Here is an 18,913-nt window from a genome sequence, read left to right as displayed (position 1 = left end):
AGGTTCCCATCCCTGATTAGTGATAATATTATCAGTACTTTCAGCAGCAACAAAAATAGATAACCAGTCTCAGATTCTGTGTGCCTGTTGGCTGCAACCCACATCAGGTATCTTGGAGAAAACACACATATGCATATGCGCAAACAGAAACCGTCTGGTTAATTTAAAAAGAAAAGGAATATATTTGTAGGGCATTTGTTAGCTCTTAGAGCTCTTCTTATGAACTGGATTTGGAAAATGGACAGCCTAGATCTGAGGTCTTACCAAAGCGGAATCTGCTTGTAATGCTAACACAGACACATCTGTCACCCATTTGGATCCTGGGTGCCACCTTTAGCACAGGTACAGATTTGAAAGCTTCCCCACTTCTTTGTGTCATATAAGCTCAAAATCTCATGAAGGAGCACTGATCAAATACAGGCCTAGTACCCAAACCCTATCTCCCAGGGGACTAAGAGTACAAGTATCTGGATCTCCACCAAGATGTACACAGTAATTGTTTCCTCACACATAGAATAGTGTTCTAATACATCCCCAAACTGACACAAGTCCTCTATACTTAATGAGGCAGGAAATAAATGATCTGCATGCCTTTTAGCAAGTACCTTGAATAATGGTATAAGACTTCATAAGATTCAACAGGAGTCTCTTTTGAACACAGCACGGTGGAGCTTGATTTGTTGGATGGGAGGGGTGAGAATGAGAGAAGGTGGAATCTAGGACCAGTCTTTGGTTTCTGCCTAGTGTGATTAGGCTGCTTTATGAAAACAACAGGAAGTTAATATTTACCTCTAACTTGTCCCCTAGGGAGAAGGAAAAGTCGGACTGAATTCCAGGTCTCCTAGACTTAGAATGGGCAGTACAGTGCAGTGGTTAAGAGCTTCTGGATAAATACAGTCTTATTGGATTCGACTGCTAGTTCACCACTGTCCAGCTGTATGATTTTGGATGTGTGACAACCATTCCATGTTTCAGGTTCCCATTTTTCAAATGGGGACAACAATAGTGTCTAGCTCAAAGGGTGAATGTCATGTTGCATGAATGTAAATATGTAAAGCACTTTGAATAGTGCCTGACTTTATTAAGTGATCAGTAAATGTAAGTTACTATTGTTAGCTATTTCACATCAGTTCTTGCTTCAATTATTCAATGAGATTGGGGATTCCTCTTCACCCCTGTGGAAAGGGCCTGGAATAGAGTAATTTTCACCAGCTAAGGTTTACTTTACTCCCTGAAAAAATGTAAACCACCCTGAATTCAGCCACTGACACTCACTCATAACAGGTTAGACAGAAGTCATTTAGTTGAAGACATCATTTCTGGGCATATTGGTCAGAAATCAAGAGAAAAGTTTCTGTCACTCTGAGACTTATATGTCCCTGAGACTGTAGAGGACTGAGACAATGTTTTTGTCTCACTTTCAGAAACTGCAGAGTCACAAGTCATTTATACCAAGGAAATGACACAGAATTATGAAACTTCTACTCTGGTATGAGCAAGCTAAACAGGTTTCTTACACAACAAGAACTTTAGCATATCCCGTAAGGCTTCTGTCTTTACTGTCCCTTGGACCACTGCTATTGAGATCTTGTACTTAAGGTTCTGTTTGGGAGAAGCACCACGGAGAGTGTGCTGTTCGTCAGTTGTAGTTCTGGCAATGATACAACCTTTTTACCTTCACCTTGTGTAAAAAGAGTCAACTCTCTATCAGTCCCCTTCCCCTCTACCTCTTTTCCTTGTAAAACAATATAAGGTAAACTACTAGAGAGAAGAATAGGTGAATCATTTTTTTGTTACCCATGCAACACTAGCCTATGGTTTATGTGGCAGCTATAGTCCATAGCCCAATATGTGGATGCAAAACAAGATGTTACATGCCAGAATTGAGGGTAGCAGATATTTCATGTGTATGTGTTCTTAAGGAATTGATATTGTTGTGGGCCAATATGAAACCATTCAGAAAAAGTAATAAAAAATACAACATATCAAACCTCATGGGGTACAGCAAAGACAGTACTAAGAGGAAAATTTATAGCTCTAAATGTTTATATTAAAAAGAAGATTTCAAATTATATACCTAGCCTCAAAACCAGAAGAACTAGAAAAAGAAGAATAAACTAAACCCAAAATGAACATAAGGAAGGAAAAAACAAAGATTGGAACAGAAATAAATGAAATAGAAAACAAGCAAAAAAAAATAGTACAGAGAATCAGTAAAATCACAAGTTAGTTCTTTGACTAGGTCAACAAACCTTTAACTAGACCTATAAAGAATAAAAGAGAGAGGACATAAATATCAGAAACAGAAATGAAAAGGGTGCATTACAACCAATACCACTGAAATAAAAAAGACTGTAAGAGAACACTAAGAACAACTGTACAGCAACAAATTAGATAGCCTAGATAAAATGGATAAATTCTTCAAAACAAACTACCCACTCTGACTCATGATAAAATAGATCTCAACAAATCAGTAACTAGTAAAGAGATTAAATCAGTCATCAAAACCTCCCTAAAAAATAAAGACCCAAGATCAGATACCTTCACATGGGAACTTTACAAGCATTTCAAGAAAACAACTTAAATTTTGCTCAAACTCTTCCAAAAAACTGAAGAGAAGGGAATATTTATTCCTAAATGAATTCCCTGATTCATTCTGTGAGCCTAACATCACCCTAATAGCAAAGCCAGAGAAAGATTCCATGAGAAAAGACAATTCCAGATCAATATCTCTTATTTATATAGATGTGATAATTCTTAACAAAATACTAGAAACCTGAATTTAACAGCATATTAAAAGAATTATACAACATGATCAAGTGAAATTTATCTGAGCTATGAAAAGGTGGTTCAACATAAGAAAATCAATATACCACATAACAGAATGATGGAGAGAACCATATTGTCATCTCAGTTCACACAGAAACTTCTTTGACAAAATCCGGCACCCCTTCCTGAAAAATAAAAACATTTAGAAAACTAGGAAAAATAAAAACGCTTAGAAAACTAGGAGTATTAAGAAACTTCCTCAACATATAAAGGGAAGATATGAAAAACCCACAGCAAACATCATACTTAATGGTCAAAAGCTGAAAGCTTCCTCTCTAAGATCAGGACAAGACCAAAATGCCCATTATAACCAATTATTCAACCTTGTATTGGAAGTTCTAGGTAATGTAGTTAAGCAAGAACAAGAAATAAAAGGCATCCGAATTGGAAAGGAAGAAGTAAAACTTTCCTTCTTTGCTGATGACATGATACAGAAATTCCTGAAAAATCCACAGCAATGTTCTTAGAGCTAATAAATGAATACAACAAAATGATGAGCTACAAAATCAACATGCAAAAATCAGTAGTGTTTCTATAAACTAGTAATGAATGATAGGAAGAAGAAATCAAGAAAAAATTCCTTTTACCACAGCAACTAAAAGATTCAAATATCAAGGAGGAAATCTGAAGCACTTGTACATTGAAAACTAAAAGACATTGCTAAAATAAATCAAAGTGGACCTAACTAAATGGGAGAACATTCCATGTTTATCGATTGGAAGACTAAATATTTGTGGTAGTTAGATTCAGTTGTCAACTTGGCCAGGTGAAGGAAACTAGTTCTGTTGCTGTGGACTTGAGCCAATGGTACATGAACCTCATTTGTTGCTAATTACATCTGCAGTCAGCTAGGAGGCATGCCTGCTGCAACGAATGACGTTTGATTTAATTGGCTGGTGCTTAAATGAGAGAGCACAATGTAGCATAACCTAGGCAGCTCAGTATTCCTCATCTCAGCACTCGCAGCTCAACCCAGGCCTTTGGAGATGCAGAAAGAAGTCACCCCAGGGAAACTTGTTGGAACCCAGGGGCCTGGAGAGAAGGCCAGCAGAGACCATCCTATGCCTTCCCACTAAGAAAGAACCTCAGTGGAAAGGTAGCTGCCTTTCCTCTGAAGAACTAACAAAATAACTCCCCTTTCATTAAAAACCAATCCATATCTGGTGTGATGCATTCTGGCAGCTAGCAAACTAGAACAATATTGTTAGGATATCAGTTCTACCAAAAGCAACGTACAGATTCAACACAATGCCAATCAAACTTCCAACAACATTCTTTGCAGAAATGGAAAAGTCAGTCTTCAAATTTATATGGAAGGGTAATGGGCCCTGTCATGGTCAGGTTCATGTGTCAACTTGACCAGGTGGTGGTGCCTGTTTGTCTGATTGGGCAATTGCTGACCTGTCTGTTGCTATAAGGACATTTCATAGACTTAAATCATGATTACATTGGCTGCATCCACAGCTGATTGCATTTGTAATCAGCTAAGGGGAATGTGCTGGTTTGAAATGATGTATGTACCCTAGAAAAGCCATATTTTAATCCTAACCCCATTTTTGGAGAGGCAGCCGTTTCTTCTAATCCCTATTCAGTATTGTATGTTTGAAACTGTACTTAGATCATCTCCCTGGAGACATGATTTAATCAAGAGTGGTTGTTAAGCTGGATTGGGTGGGTCTTGATTATTTTCTGGAGTCCTATAAAAGAGAAAACATTTTGGAGAAAGAGAGATTTAGAGAGAGCAGAGCATAACAACATAGCCACAAGAAGCAGAGTCTACCACCAGTGACCTTTGGAGATGAAGAAGGAAAATGCCTCCTGGAATGCTTCATGAAACAGGAAGCCAGGAGAAGAAGCTAGCACATGATGCTGTGTTCACTATGTGCCCTTCCAGATGAGAGAGAAACTCTGACTGTGCTTGCCATATGCTCTTCCACTTGAGAAAGAAACCCTGAACTTCTTTGGCCTGCTTGAACCAAGGTATCTTTCCCTGGAAGCCTTAGATTGGACATTTCTATAGACTTGTTTTGATTGGGACATTTTCTCAGCCTTAGAACTGTAAACCAGCAACTTATTAAAGTCCCCTTTTTAAAAGCCATTCTGTTTCTGGTATATTGCATTCCAGCAGCTAGCAAACTAGAACAGGGAATGTCTTCTGCAATAAATGATGTTTAATGTAATCACTGGAAGGCTTTTAAGGAGAATTCAGAAGAGACGATCTCTCTTCCTGCTTCAGCTGGCAAGCGTTTCCTGTGGAATTCATCCAGACCCTTAATCAGAGTCATCAGCTTCGCAGCCTGCCCTACAGAACTTAGACTCTACTTTCCCATGGTTATGTGAGACACTTTTGTCAATTTTGTATGTATGGTTATTTCTTGCTGATTGTTTCTCTAGAAAACCCTAGCTAATACAGGCCCCAAATAACCAAAGCCATCTTGAACAAGAAAGATGAAGTTGGAGGACTCATACTGCCCGATCTTAAAACTTAATACAAAGTGAAGTCATCAAAACAGCATGGTATTGGCACAAGGACAAACATTTAGACCAGTAGAAATGAATTGAGGGTTTAGTAATCAACCCTCAAATTTATAGCCAACTACTTTTTGGCAAGGGGGCAAACCCCACTGATTTGAAAAAGAATAGTCTCTTCAACAAATGGTCGTCCAAAAACTGGATCTCTATTTGCAAAATAATGAAAGTAGACCACTATCTCACACCTTATATGAAAATAAACACAAAATGGATCAAAGACCTAAATACAAGAGCCAAAACCATAAAAGCCATAGAAGAAATGTCGGGAAGCATCTTCATGACCTCGTGTTAAGCAATGGGTTTTTAGATGTTACATCCAAAGCACAAGCAGCAAAAGAAAAAATAGATAATTGGGACCTAGTCAAAATAAAAAAAAAACTTTTGTTCCTGAAAGGACTTTTACCATGAAAGTAAAATGACAGCCTACACAATGGGAGAAAATGTTTGGAAACCATATACATGATAGAGAAAGAAATCTTACAAGTCAACAACAAAAAAGGTAAACAACCCAATTAAAAATTGACAAAAGACTTCAATAGACATTTCTCTAAAGAAGATATACAAATGGCCAAAAAGCGCATGAAAAGATGCTCAACACCATTAGCCATTAGGGAAAGGCAAATCAACACCACCATTAGATACCATTCACATTCACTACAATGGTTCTTATTAAAAAATCAGAAAATTACAAGTATTGGAGAAGATGTGGAGAAATAAGATTATTCACTTTTTGCCAGTGGGCACGTAAAATGGAGCAGCCACTGTGGAAGACAGTTTGGCAGTCCCTCAGAAAGTAAGTATAGAATTACCATATGGCCCAGCAATCCCACTTCTAGATACATACCCAAAATAATTGAAAGCAGGGACTTGAACAGATACTTGCACAACAATGTTCATAGTGGAAATTATTCACAACTGTCAAAAGATGAACGCAATCCAGGTGTCCATCAACTGATGAATGGATAAACAAATGTAGTATGAAATATTATTCAGCCATAAAAAGGAATGAAGTCCTGATACAGACAACAATGTGGATGAACCTTGAAAACCTCTTGTTGAGTGAAACAGGCCAAACATAAAAGGGTAAATATTGTGATCGTACTTATACAAAATAATTAGAACAAGCAAACTCATAGAGTCAGAATCTAGAATATAGGTTACCAGGGATGGGATGAGGGTAGGGAGTTAAGGCTTAAAATATAAGAAGCTCTACTTTGGATGATGGAAAAGTTTTGGTTATGGTTGGTTATGATGGTAGCACAGCATTGTGAATGTAATTAATAGAAATGAATTACATATTTAAATCTAGTAAAAAGGGGAAACTTTAGGATGTATCTATGTTACTAGAATAAACATTTAAAAAAAAATCCATTGGAGTTCACAACACAAACAGTTAAGCCATGGACTATAACTAGTAGTCCACTTATTTAAAATGTGCAATCATCAATTATAGCAAATGCAACACATAATGCATGGTGTTAATAATAGGGTGGTGTGCTGGTTTGAAACTCTCGTGTACCCCAGAAAAACCATGTTCTTTAATCCTCATTCATTATTGCTGGATGGGATCTTTTTTATTGTTTCCATGGAGATGTGACCCACCCAATTGTGGGCCGTAACTTTTGTTTAATTGGTTTCCATGGAGATGTGTCTCCACTTCTTTTAGGTGGGGTTCCTTACTGAAACCCTTTAAGAGGGAACCATTTTGGTTAAACCTTCAGTGCAGACAGAGCCCACACAGCCAGAGATCTTTGGAGATGCAGAAGGAAAATGCCCCCAGGGAAGCATTTTTAAATGAGGAGAAAAAACTAGCAGACGTCTTTGCCATGTGCCTTCCCAGCTGAGAGAGGTGTCCAGAAGCCAGAGTCCCTAGCAGATACCACCACATGCCTTCCCAGCTGACGACAGTATTCTGGATGGTTTCAGCCTTTCTTGAGTGAAAGTAACCTCTTGTTGATGACTTAACTTGGACATATTTTGTGGCCCTAGAACTGTAAACTTGCAACTTAGTAAATTCCCATTAAATAAGCAGTTCCATTTCTGGTATATTGCATTCTGGCAGCTTTAACAAACTAAAACAGGTGGTATTTGGGAACCCTTTGTTTGAAGCATGATTTTTTGGTAAACCCACAACCTCTCTAATAAATTTTTTAAATCCACATTTTAAAAACTCTCAGAAATAACCAAAAACTCATTCATTTCCTTACAAAAGAAATATCATTCTTTAATGCTACTAATTTAAAAATGAGAGCAAATTGCATAAGCTTACTTCATTCTTTGGGTATTTTTTATGATGCTTAAATTAAGGCTGGTTCCCTTTTCAGAAGCATAAAATCTTTCTCTTTAATTTTTCTCTCCTATGACATCAGTCCTAATCATTTTATTTCCTTTCCTTATTTGGTCCTTTCAGATGCTCTTTCATCTCACACGAGCTTACTACAGACTTCTCTTTCAATGGATCAATCAAATAAGGGAGAAACCAATTTATTGATTTATTAAGTTTCTTCTAGTGGGGGAGAATGGTAACTGTCTTCAAATATGTAAGCATCCTTATGTTGAAAAAATTTACCATTCACAACACACAAGGCTATAATCAGTGTGTATAGCTATAGAGAGGTAGGTTCCAACACAACATAAGAAAGAACTTTCTAGCCATTAGTTCTGTCTAGTATTAACATGACTGCCTTGAAAAGTGCTGAGTTCTTCCTTGCGCTGTGAGTCCACTTGAATGAAAAGTGAGTGGGGGAGTTGAGATTCAGATGGTGGTCAGAGCAGGGCCAGTTAATAATTGATGGGGCCCTGTAAAAAATGAAAGTGTAGGGCCCTTCATTAAAAAATCAAGAACTTCAAGATGGTAACAGCAGAGCATAAACCAAGCATGGGGCCCTTCTGAGAATAGGGCCTAGTGAGACTGCACATTTCACACGCACATTGCATATTTCTGCCAACCTTGAGTTGTAGGAGTGACTGTGAGCTCACAAACACTGTCCAAAACTCAAAATGTATGAAATTTGTGCCAAAATCAATCATCTTCAACTATAGAATTTAGAATAAGGAGACACAGAGAATGTCGGATCCAGGAGTCTTAAATCTGATTGCAGAGACCACACAAAACTCCTATCTTGGACCCCCAATATCATTAGAAAAATGTTTGTGTCTATGCATTTTCTCAAGAATGAGAGTCCTGAACTTACTTTGAGTATGAAAGAAGCCTGACACTCTCCTGACAAAAGTCAAGAACTTCTGGTCTAACTCAAGTCCCTCGTTTTGTTCTTGAGGAAATTGGAGTTCAAAGAGGGGACAGAATGACTTTCACTAGGTTGAAGAACAAGTTCCTTTGGATTATTTTAGATTTCTAATCTAAAAGGAGTTTTTAGTACTATAACTGAGATCATCAATTTAGTTACATTGCCTTATTAGTAAATTTTATGTTAGTCTTGGCTTTATCCATTTTGTCATTCTATGTAGTCTTAATCTGACTTGTATTTATATGATTAAGTGACATTTGTTGTCACTTTATAACATTAATTTTATGGCATTAACTTCCAAAATACTTTTATTGACTTAAAAACATACCAAAGCTTGGAAATTGAGACCGTCACTGATAGTGATTCAGTGGTACACCTCTGCAGGACCAGAATTGTAAAGGTTGCCCCAAGGGCTGAAGACAGTGATGTGAAAAAATGGCTTCTCTGGAAGCCCAAATGTGTCATCAAGTTAAGTATTACTTTGAAGAGTTTAATTTGCCACAGGACAAATTTTTAAAGAAACACAGCAAACAGGATGAAAGCTGAGTACCTGTGGAGATAGTGATAAAATTCAATAGGTTAAATCGACTAACAGACTTTAATGTAATAGTAGACACATTGAGCAAATCTAAGACAGAATGCATGGAAATGAGTGAAGATGAACTAAAATCAGAAGCTCTCAAAACAAACCTCTCCCTGAAGTGATTGATAAGTTTAAAAATAAGTAAACATAAGACTGCACAATACAAACAGTGAACCCTGTTTTAAATGATAGACTATAGTTAATAGTTCAATTATAAAAATGTTCTTTATTGAATTGTAACAAATGTAGCACACACTAATGCAAGGTATTAATACTAGGGTGGTGGTTTCAGTTTGCTAATGCTGAGGAAATGCAATATACTAGAAATGCATTGGCGTTTACAGTGGGAATTTATTAGTTTAAAAAATTTACAGTTGTAAGGCCATGAAAATGTCCAAATAAAGGTGTCAACAGGACAGTATCTTCTCTGAAGAAAGGCCGCTGGCATTTGGGACATCTCTGTCACATGAGAAAGCACATGGCTGGCATCTGTTGGTCCTTCTTTCCCCAGTTTCACTGCTTTCAGCTTCTGGCTTCAGTGGCTTCCTCTTTCAACTTGTATGGGTGTGTCCTTGTCTCAGATTCTCTGGGGCTTCTCTATGCTTTCTGGGCTTCTTCTGTCTTTTATCCTATCATAAAGGACTCCAGTACAGAGATTAAGACCCTCCTTGAACTGGGTGGATCACATCTCAATTGAAGCAACCTAATCAAAAGATCCCACTCACAATAGGTCTGCACCTACAGGAATGGATTGAAAGAATATGGCCTTTTCTGGGGTACATAACAGCTTCAAACTAGCACAGTAGTATATGGGAATTCTGTATTTTATGCGTGATTTTTTTGTAAACAAGTAACTTCTCTAGTAAACATAATAAATAAATAAGTAATAATAAAGAATGGGTTGCTCCCAAAGGAAAAGTAGGCAAATGACATGATCATACAGAAAAAGAAAAAAATATATACGTAAAAAGAAAAAAACGCAGATCCATTTGTATTAAAGTTTCCCAAATGATGCAACCCTTGATGACATGCTTAGATGATAAAGGCCAAGTCCTAAATATTCAGATGATAAGAACACCGCACAAAGTATTTAAGGAGCAATATTGGTTGTGTTTCATAGCATTGAATCTGCTAAGAAATGTGTAGAGATTCCTGGCTAGAAGTACAAAGACATATACCTGCTAATACTTTTCAAAGAGCAAGGGGAAAAAAAACATGTTGGCAGAAGATATTGAAATGAGATCTCTAGAAGAAAAGATTGGCTGCTTGCTGAAATTTTAGGTTGACCTAGATGATCAGACCTGTAGAGAAGATTTATACATTATTTTCTCAAATCATGATTAAATAAAATAGATAGACTTTGTCAGAGGCAGAAAAGTGGGAATAATTCTATTTATAGAAAAAGCTAAGGAAGCACTGAATACAGCAAAAGAGGCAAATAATGGTAGCCTACAATTAAGGAACAAACATGTGATATGGGAAGTAGTAGAAGGTGGAGTAGCATTGAAAAAAATTCATAGATCAACAAGAATCCCTAACAAATGGAAGTTAAAGGTCACGGGTTTAAAGGAAAAGGAAATAAAATTGCCCAGGCTGGGTCTGCTAAAGGAAAAGTACACTTTCAGGGTCAGAAAATTAAATTCAAAAATGATGATGATGAACATAATGAAAATGAACAAACAGGCACTGGTGACAAGTGATGATATTTTATAGAAATTGCTGAAATTTAGGAATGTTTGGAGACCATTGTGGGATACTGAAAAGGTTTCATTTACCAGCATGCATCATGATGGGCAAGCAGAGCAGTAGCCCACCTTATTGGAGGAAAGCAATTCTGGGAAGATACCAGCACACTTGCCCAACTATCTTAACCCATAGACACTGATTAGTAAATAATGCTACTTCTACCATAGCTTGAATAATTTCCTGGATCTTATTTGGTTTATAATTTAATGATTCCTAAAGAGAATCATTGAAGAAAAAACTATATTGAACATAAAAATTTTGGAACATCAGTGTTGGCAGTCTTCTCTAGTCTCTGGATTAAAACAGTAAAACTTGTGCCACAGGAACTTTGGACTAAGAGAAGAGGTTGGCACCATTTCACACCCTCTCTTATTACTCAAGAATGACTTTGCAAAATTAAGTAAACAAATTTAATCAGAAATACTAACATCTGTAGGGGGAAAATCAGCAAATATATTATATAAATGCTATTTTTACATTTCCTCATCAAGCTTCTTTGTTTATTGTCCATTGAGCATCTTTTCCCTTAAAGCTTGACCTGATAAATTATTTTCTCCACAGTAATTATTTTCTCCACTCACCTTTCCCTTTGATCATTTCTTTCTAGCATTTTCTTGGACTGGGTCAGAGAATTACTTCCAGTTTACACTGTAGTCCTTAGGCTTCCTCAGCTCGTTCAAGTGTCCAGCTCTATATTATATTTTTGGATTATAGTATTACAATATATTTTATAGTCTTTTTATACATTTCTCATTTGATCTTGACAAATACCCCACATTTGAAACAGATTATAACTTCAAAGATGCCATACCAATATGCCCCATTCCATATGTTCTTCACCTGATGCTGACACTCTTCCATCAAGTGGTGGGGTCTATGTTTGCTCCTTTGGATATGGGTAGGCCTAGGACTGTGGAAGAATTGACCCGGCATGGCTTTTGAGTGTAGGAACCAAAGGACTCTAGAGCTTCTTCTCTCCCTCTCACTTTCTTGGGACCTGGGAGAAACTGGGAACCCTCAGCTGACATGTCAGAAACCCAGCTACCCTGAAGCCACAATGCTAGAGAGAGCATATGGAGAAACTGTGTAAAGAAAGAGAAGCCTAAAAACTCCCAGATTCTCTAATCCCAACTGTTTGCATCTTTCCTGCCCAGGCACCAGACATGTTAGCAAGCCTTCAGATGATTTCTATCTCCACCACCCCACCCTACTCCATCCCCACCCCTGTCTTCATGCCACCACAGCTGATGTCCAATAGAGCAGAAATATCCTATTCCCTCTGATCCCTGCCCAGACTACAGATCTGTGAACAAAATACATGATCTTGTTTTTGACCATGAAGTTTTGAGGTTGTTACATCACCATAATAACTGGGCCAGTAAGTGATAATTTTAAGATTCTCTTTGTTACAAGTAATAGAATAGCCAAGTTATGCTGGTTTAAACTTAAAAGCTAGTACAGAGGCTTATATAATTGAAAAGACCAGGGCTAATGATGACTTGGACATGATTTTAACATGGACCTTATAATGCCACCAAGGCCCAGACCCTGCACATCTCTCCACTTTAGTTGCTCTGTGTTGGTTACACTCTCAGACTTTGAAAGACAGGCAGCAAGTTTGCAGCAGGTCCAGACATTTACCCTGATAGATTCAGTAACAGCAACAGTGCAACAAATGTCTTAAACTTAATCCCATTGACTAAATTCAATTTGTACTCATCCCTGATATGCTGATCAGCCAGGCTAGAGACACATATATGGAAATGCAAGGGTAAATTCAAATCTACCAGAAGTAAAGGAACTAAGAGTAGGAGAAAGTTATTCCCCCCAAAAAGGGATTTCTGGCTATTGGTATCAAAAGAAGGGTCAATGGATACTATCTAGCCAAAAAGCGGCAGAAGCCCAACGTATCACCAAACTGTGTATGAGAAAACAGATTTCAACAGTTTTCCTTATTTGTTGGCTTACAATTAGTTGAGTAACTTCCTTATTCTCATTTCACAATAAACTGAGTCAGGATTTGAAGACAGGTCTGTCTGATGCAAAAGCCCATTTCCTATGCCCCAAGCCATGATAGAATAGTATTTCCACACCCTTTACTCCCTTTTCTTTTGATATTTTACACATCACACTCAGCAGAAGAGAGAAACTCAAGTTGAGAGAGAAATTTTCACTCTCTTTACACTCTTCTTCTGATTTCTTTTATTTCATACAGCAGAAGAGAGAAAATCAAGAGAGAGAACCTTACTGCTGAGAATAGAAACTTCCTGTGAAGTTTCCACAAGCAGTAAGAGGTAGCTTTCAATTCCACTTTTTATTTTTTCTCTTAGGCTTTCACCGTAATTCTGGTTTACATGCAGCAGTACTGTTCCACCAGAGCATTATCACTAATATTGGCCTGAGAATCTATACAGGAAAATCTCTTCAAAGCTAGTTTTTAAGGACTTCTTCGATAGCAACTTTTAAGTTCTTGAATCAAAACTTAAGTTCCATCACAGTGTATAGAATTACTCTTGATTATAATATAATGAATCTTGGCTCAACTCTAACACTTGCATCAGGCAAGTGAATTCCTTGGCTGCAAATGGAAAGGGGGCTTTGATACCTTCCCTGTAGCACTTACATCTTGCGGGTGGAAGGATACTCTCACTGCCCACTCCTCAACCGGAAAATGTGCTTAATAAACAATAAACAAATGTATCTATTTCTGATGCAGGAAGTAGAAGCTTCTAGAGTGGAGGATCTCAAGCTGTGGCAAGGCTGAAAAAGAGAAGGTTACAGCAGGAAAATCACATGTGGAACTTTATCAGAAATCTTGTGTCTGCTCTCCACCTCCCCATACCACCCAGGTATCAGAATGGGGGGTAAAAATGGGAAAGCTATACGGACGTATTTGGGAACATTCCCCAGTCAATCTGATAACCACTGTTCTGCAATCATGCAGGAAGAAACAACGGTTCTACAGGCCAACAAGAGCCAACCATTAGGAGGAGAAGAGAAAGAGTGGGAGGGGATCAGGCTTGAAATTAATACTCCTTTAATTTGGATCATACAGAAAATGAGAAACAGAAATGGTCTGCTCAGTCTTGCCAACTAAATGGGAAGAAGTGATTAAAGGACCAGAAATGTGGAACAAAGAGATTGAAAAGATGAATGAACATGTAGCAAAGACAGTCAATGGCTTAAAAATATGAAACGTGGAAAGTAGAGAAAAGGGGAAGTAAAGAGTTTGTTTTGGGAAATCAGTCAGTTTCTGGGAACTTACAAGAGACTGCTGACTGTAAAATGGAATTACGGACACAGCACTAGGGAAAACCCCTGGGGAATGACTCCAGTTTTATTTTTCAGGAAGTGAGCAGGACTTGAGAAGGGGCAGACAAGAATTGAGTAGTACATTTAAGGAAGTTTATAAGAAAAGGAAACTTTCGAGAAAAAGAAACCAAAAGAAAGGAGCAGCATAAAATGGACAGAATGTAGGGTTCTTTCCATTTAAGACATCTTAATTCCTGAGTATATGAGGTTAGTATATCCTTGATGGAGGTTGCACAAAGTTAGCTTTTTACCCAGAGATGTGACTAGGAGAGAGAATTAGAATTAAATAAGCCAAGCAGCCAGTTAATTAACCTCCAGAGTTCCTATAAAAAATTTCAATAATCTAGTGGGTAAAGCATTTTTTAAGGAGGTTCTATAGAGGGACTTCTTAACATTTCCCTGTGGGAATTTAACCAGGAAGGGAACACAATACAGACAAAAGACACTGCTAAATTTTTGTGTGCACTTTGAGTTCTTTCAACTCAGATTAAAAAAAAAAAAAAGTGCATGTGTTTCCAGATTTCTTATTAGGTAGTATTTTCAAAAAATATTCCTTTTCAGCTCCATAGCTGTTCTATTATGCAGTTAGCCAACATGAAGTGATTTCATGTTATAACTCATCATTTCTCACTGAAGTTCATGTAATCTGGTCATTGTACTGAGTGATCTACCTAGAAACTCTGGAGACTATGATGCAGAGATGCTAGAGTCAAGCAGTGGCAAGGCTAGAAGAGAAAAGCTGACAGCAGGAAAATCACATGTGGAACTTTATCAAAAATCTTGTGTCTGCTCTCCACCCCCCATACCACCCAGGTATCAAGCCCTGTTCCACTACTCCCTAGATGTATGATTCAGAACAAATTACCTAATATCTCTGTACTTCAGGTAATCTCTACCTCACAGGATTGGTAAGGAGTAAATTAGGTATCAGGATACTGGCAGACACTCTCAAAATGAGTGTTTAAGAGAGTTTAACGAAGGAACTGTTGGCAAAAGTATGAGCAGGGTTAAGGAAAACCAACAAGGAATGATGATGCAGCTCAGATTTGGCAACTCCTAGGCAAAAGTGACAAGGAAGGAGTAATTACCAGAATTTCCAGAGAGTGCTGTGGCTGAAGAAATAGGTTTGCAGTATGGGAGCTTTGACCTCCTATGAAGAAACACAGCCTTGGTCAAAGTACGCCTGGTTAGGGGATGGCAGAGGACCGTGTCCTCTCTCCCTCTCCCTCCCCCATCTCTCTCATCTCCTTCTGGTGCCGCTCATTGGCTGCACATAACCAGTATTCAAAAGGCAAGGGAACCTGGTTAAAAATTCATAGAGATCAGAGCATAGAGCACAGAGCAGGGTAGGGAATGAAAGTGAAGAATCAAACAGAAGGCAAAGAGCACATAGATTTTAATTTTTATGGGTTAAGTATGTTTATGATGTGATACCACTGTACTTCATGTTCTTGATTTGTCTATTTTGGATGTTATTTATTGGTGTATTGTTATGACAGATGAACATTTAGCTCACTGACACAACCCCTTTCTACCTCCTTCCTCAAATTTTAGTAACTTTACCATTATTTTTAGTTTCTGCATTCATTACCTTTGTAGCTTCAAATACTTGACAAACTTTAACTTCTTGTTTCATAAATTTTCAATCATATATCCTGGTTCCTGCTATATAAGGTAAAGACATTAACACTTAAACTTTTTCCATCACTTTTTCTCTTCCACTTCTCAATTCTGTTGATTATACCACTATTATTGTTTTGTCAGAGTTGAAAACATTTACATTCTCTTTAGTAACTGTGATGGTTAGGTTCATGTGTCAACTTGGCCAGGTGATGGTGCCCAGTTGTCAAGCAAGCACTGGTCTAACATACTTGCAAGGACATTTCTTGAACTTAAATCATCAGTAAGTTGTTTAGTTGAATAGATTTGGTGGTATTTACTGAGATATAAACACAATAAATAAACTTAGTTGAGGGGATCAAGCATGCATTTAATTGGGATGTCTTGAGTGAGAAGTGCCTCTGATACATGCAACAAATATTTCATATACATTAACTTGGTCTAGAACTCAAAGAAAAGATCCATGATAAGATGTATATTTGGGATACATGGACTTCAAAGCTGTGGGTGTGTTTAAGATCATTTAAGGAGGTGATTTAGAGGCCCTATAACTGAGTCTACAGGAACTTCAAATTCTAAAGGCTGAGTCAACAAAGAAGTCTAAGAAATAGCAACATAGAAGAAAAACATATTATAAAAGAAATCTCAGAATGACAATTATTCAGCAGGCCTAGTCGGTTACATCACAACCGACTAAGGGGAGTGTCTTCTGCGATGAGGCATTTAATCCAATCAGTTGAAGTTTTTAAAAGGGGAGGTGATGAATTCAGCAGTTAGAAGAGAGAATTTTCATTTCTACTTCAGCCAGCCAGCCTCTCCTGGGGAATTCATCAAAAACCTTAATCGGAGTTGTCCGCTCCCAGCCTGACCTATGGAATTTGGACTCGTACATCCCCACAGTTGTATGAGATACTTTTATAAAAACACATATTTATAGATATCTCCCATTGGTTCTGTTTCCCTAGAGAACCCTGACTAATACAGTAACCATAATTAGTCTTCTTGGTTTGGTTTTGTCTACAATTTGGTTAAGAAAGTTGAAAAATCAATTAACAGCATGTATATTACCCCAACAATGTAAACTTTGTCTCTGCAGGGTCAAGTAGTGAGGCGTATGCCAGGATTACATTTTCTTCCATGTAGTGCCACTATCACAAACCCTGTGCCATTCAAAGAAGAATGTACTGGAGTCAAGATCAAATGAATTCTCTGTACTTACTCTCCACCAATTATTCAAAATCACTACACATTTTTATTGCATATTTGGACCATCACTTTCTTATATAGCTTTTTGTTTTCCTAGTATTTCTGATTACTTTTAATCTTTCTTATAGAGAGTAAATATTTCCCTTCTCCATGTTGTAAATAGATTCCAGCTTCTTCCTGATGCTAGCCATTATAAGGAATTCATTTTATTTTTCTTCTAGAAGCATGCTAGCTTTCTGTTTTAGTTTGAATTTATTGCTTTCTAGGCCTGCTGAATAATTGTCATTCTGAGATTTCTTTTATAATATGTTTTTCTTCTATGTTGCTATTTCTTAGACTTCTTTGTTGACTCAGCCTTTAGAATTTGAAGTTCCTGTAGACTCAGTTATAGGGCCTCTAAATCACCTCCTTAAATGATCTTAAACACACCCACAGCTTTGAAGTCCATGTATCCCAAATATACATCTTATCATGGATCTTTTCTTTGAGTTCTAGACCAAGTTAATGTATATGAAATATTTGTTGCATGTATCAGAGGCACTTCTCACTCAAGACATCCCAATTAAATGCATGCTTGATCCCCTCAACTAAGTTTATTTATTGTGTTTATATCTCAGTAAATACCACCAAATCTATTCAACTAAACAAGCAAGAAACTTGGAAGTCATCCTTACCACCTACTATTCCTTCATCCCCCCTATCCAAGCGATCACAAAGAGTTGACCTTGTTAGCCTTGACTATCTCTGTAATCAATTTCTTTTTATCTCCTTCCTTACCACCATAGTCCAAGCTTTTCCCAACTCTCTCATGGACTGCTGTAATAACCTCCTACTGGTCACTTTGATGCTGATCAAAAGCAGTGGATTCTCTGCCTCATGCAATCAAATTATCAATTCCTGAGACACTAAGGTTTCAAAGAGGGAAAGAGTTTATTGCTAGACATGAAGCAAGAGATCACATGACCTATAAGCCTAAAAAAACTGTCTCCCCAAATTGCAATAATTATGATATGGACAGACTTTGGATAATGATCACAATGGCCCCAGATGATGTAATTAGGGGTGATCTAATTATTGAACATGCTCAGATTAATTACATGTCTAGTCATAGAATGTGTGTAAGAAAATGGTAGCTTTAATATAATGATGGGCATGAATTTTGATATTATAATGAGGTACAGGTCACTTGTAGGTTAAAGTCTAAGGCTACTGTGCATGTCAGGTGGGCTCATTTTGTTTAGAAACATACCTTTGGAATTGGGGTGGGTTAGTTCTGGGCTGCCTCAAGATCCTTCATAATAAACATTATGTCTTTAGTGATCATAAGACTCTAAAGTCAAAAAAACATATAAAAGGGGTACAAGTGAGGGTCAGTCACAAGGGTTTTACAGTCTCAAGGGAACAAGATAACTGCTACATAGTTATACAATCATCATCAAAGATTACAATTTGAAAATTTCAGATATTTCCTTCTGGCTATTCTAGCACATTTAGAAAATGAAGAGAAATATCTATATAATATTTTCAGTATTTATATTCAGTAATTATTGATTATGATTCAGTAATCAAAATCGTTCGTTAATTTCCAACCTCTCACTTTCAACTTCATATGCTCCATGTAACTTTATACTCTTTTATCAGACTGAATTTTCAATTTAATCTAAATATGAACATATAATTTTCCCATTTAGAAGCTTGTCAATATATTCCAATTGCTCTGAAGACAAGGACAAAATTCTTATCATATGTGTGAAGTAAGCCCTGCCCCATTTCTGGCCTTATTTCTTGATACCCTCTCTCTCATGGGAGTTACTATCAGCCCTTTTCATTTTGGCCC

At 37.3% G+C, this 18,913-nt stretch overlaps 1 long non-coding RNA gene and 1 pseudogene across 1 annotated transcript in view; both read left to right on the top strand.

Annotated features, from left to right (window-relative positions):
• Positions 1-13,922, top strand: part of LOC143686787 (uncharacterized) — a 32,255-nt gene extending 18,333 nt beyond the window's left edge. Inside the window, exon 3 of the long non-coding RNA XR_013177275.1 lies at positions 13,655-13,922. This is a non-coding gene — a long non-coding RNA (uncharacterized LOC143686787). The remainder of the gene's footprint in view (positions 1-13,654) is intronic.
• LOC143686776 (lupus La protein homolog pseudogene) lies at positions 9,045-10,893 on the top strand (annotated as a pseudogene).
• Positions 13,923-18,913: the final 4,991 nt, after the last annotated feature.

Source organism: Tamandua tetradactyla, chromosome 1 (genome assembly GCF_023851605.1).
Source record: "Tamandua tetradactyla isolate mTamTet1 chromosome 1, mTamTet1.pri, whole genome shotgun sequence".
NCBI classification, from domain to species: Eukaryota; Metazoa; Chordata; class Mammalia; order Pilosa; family Myrmecophagidae; genus Tamandua; species Tamandua tetradactyla.
The sequence above is the reverse complement of the archived record's forward strand: the minus strand, read 5'-3'. Positions and strand labels throughout refer to the sequence as shown.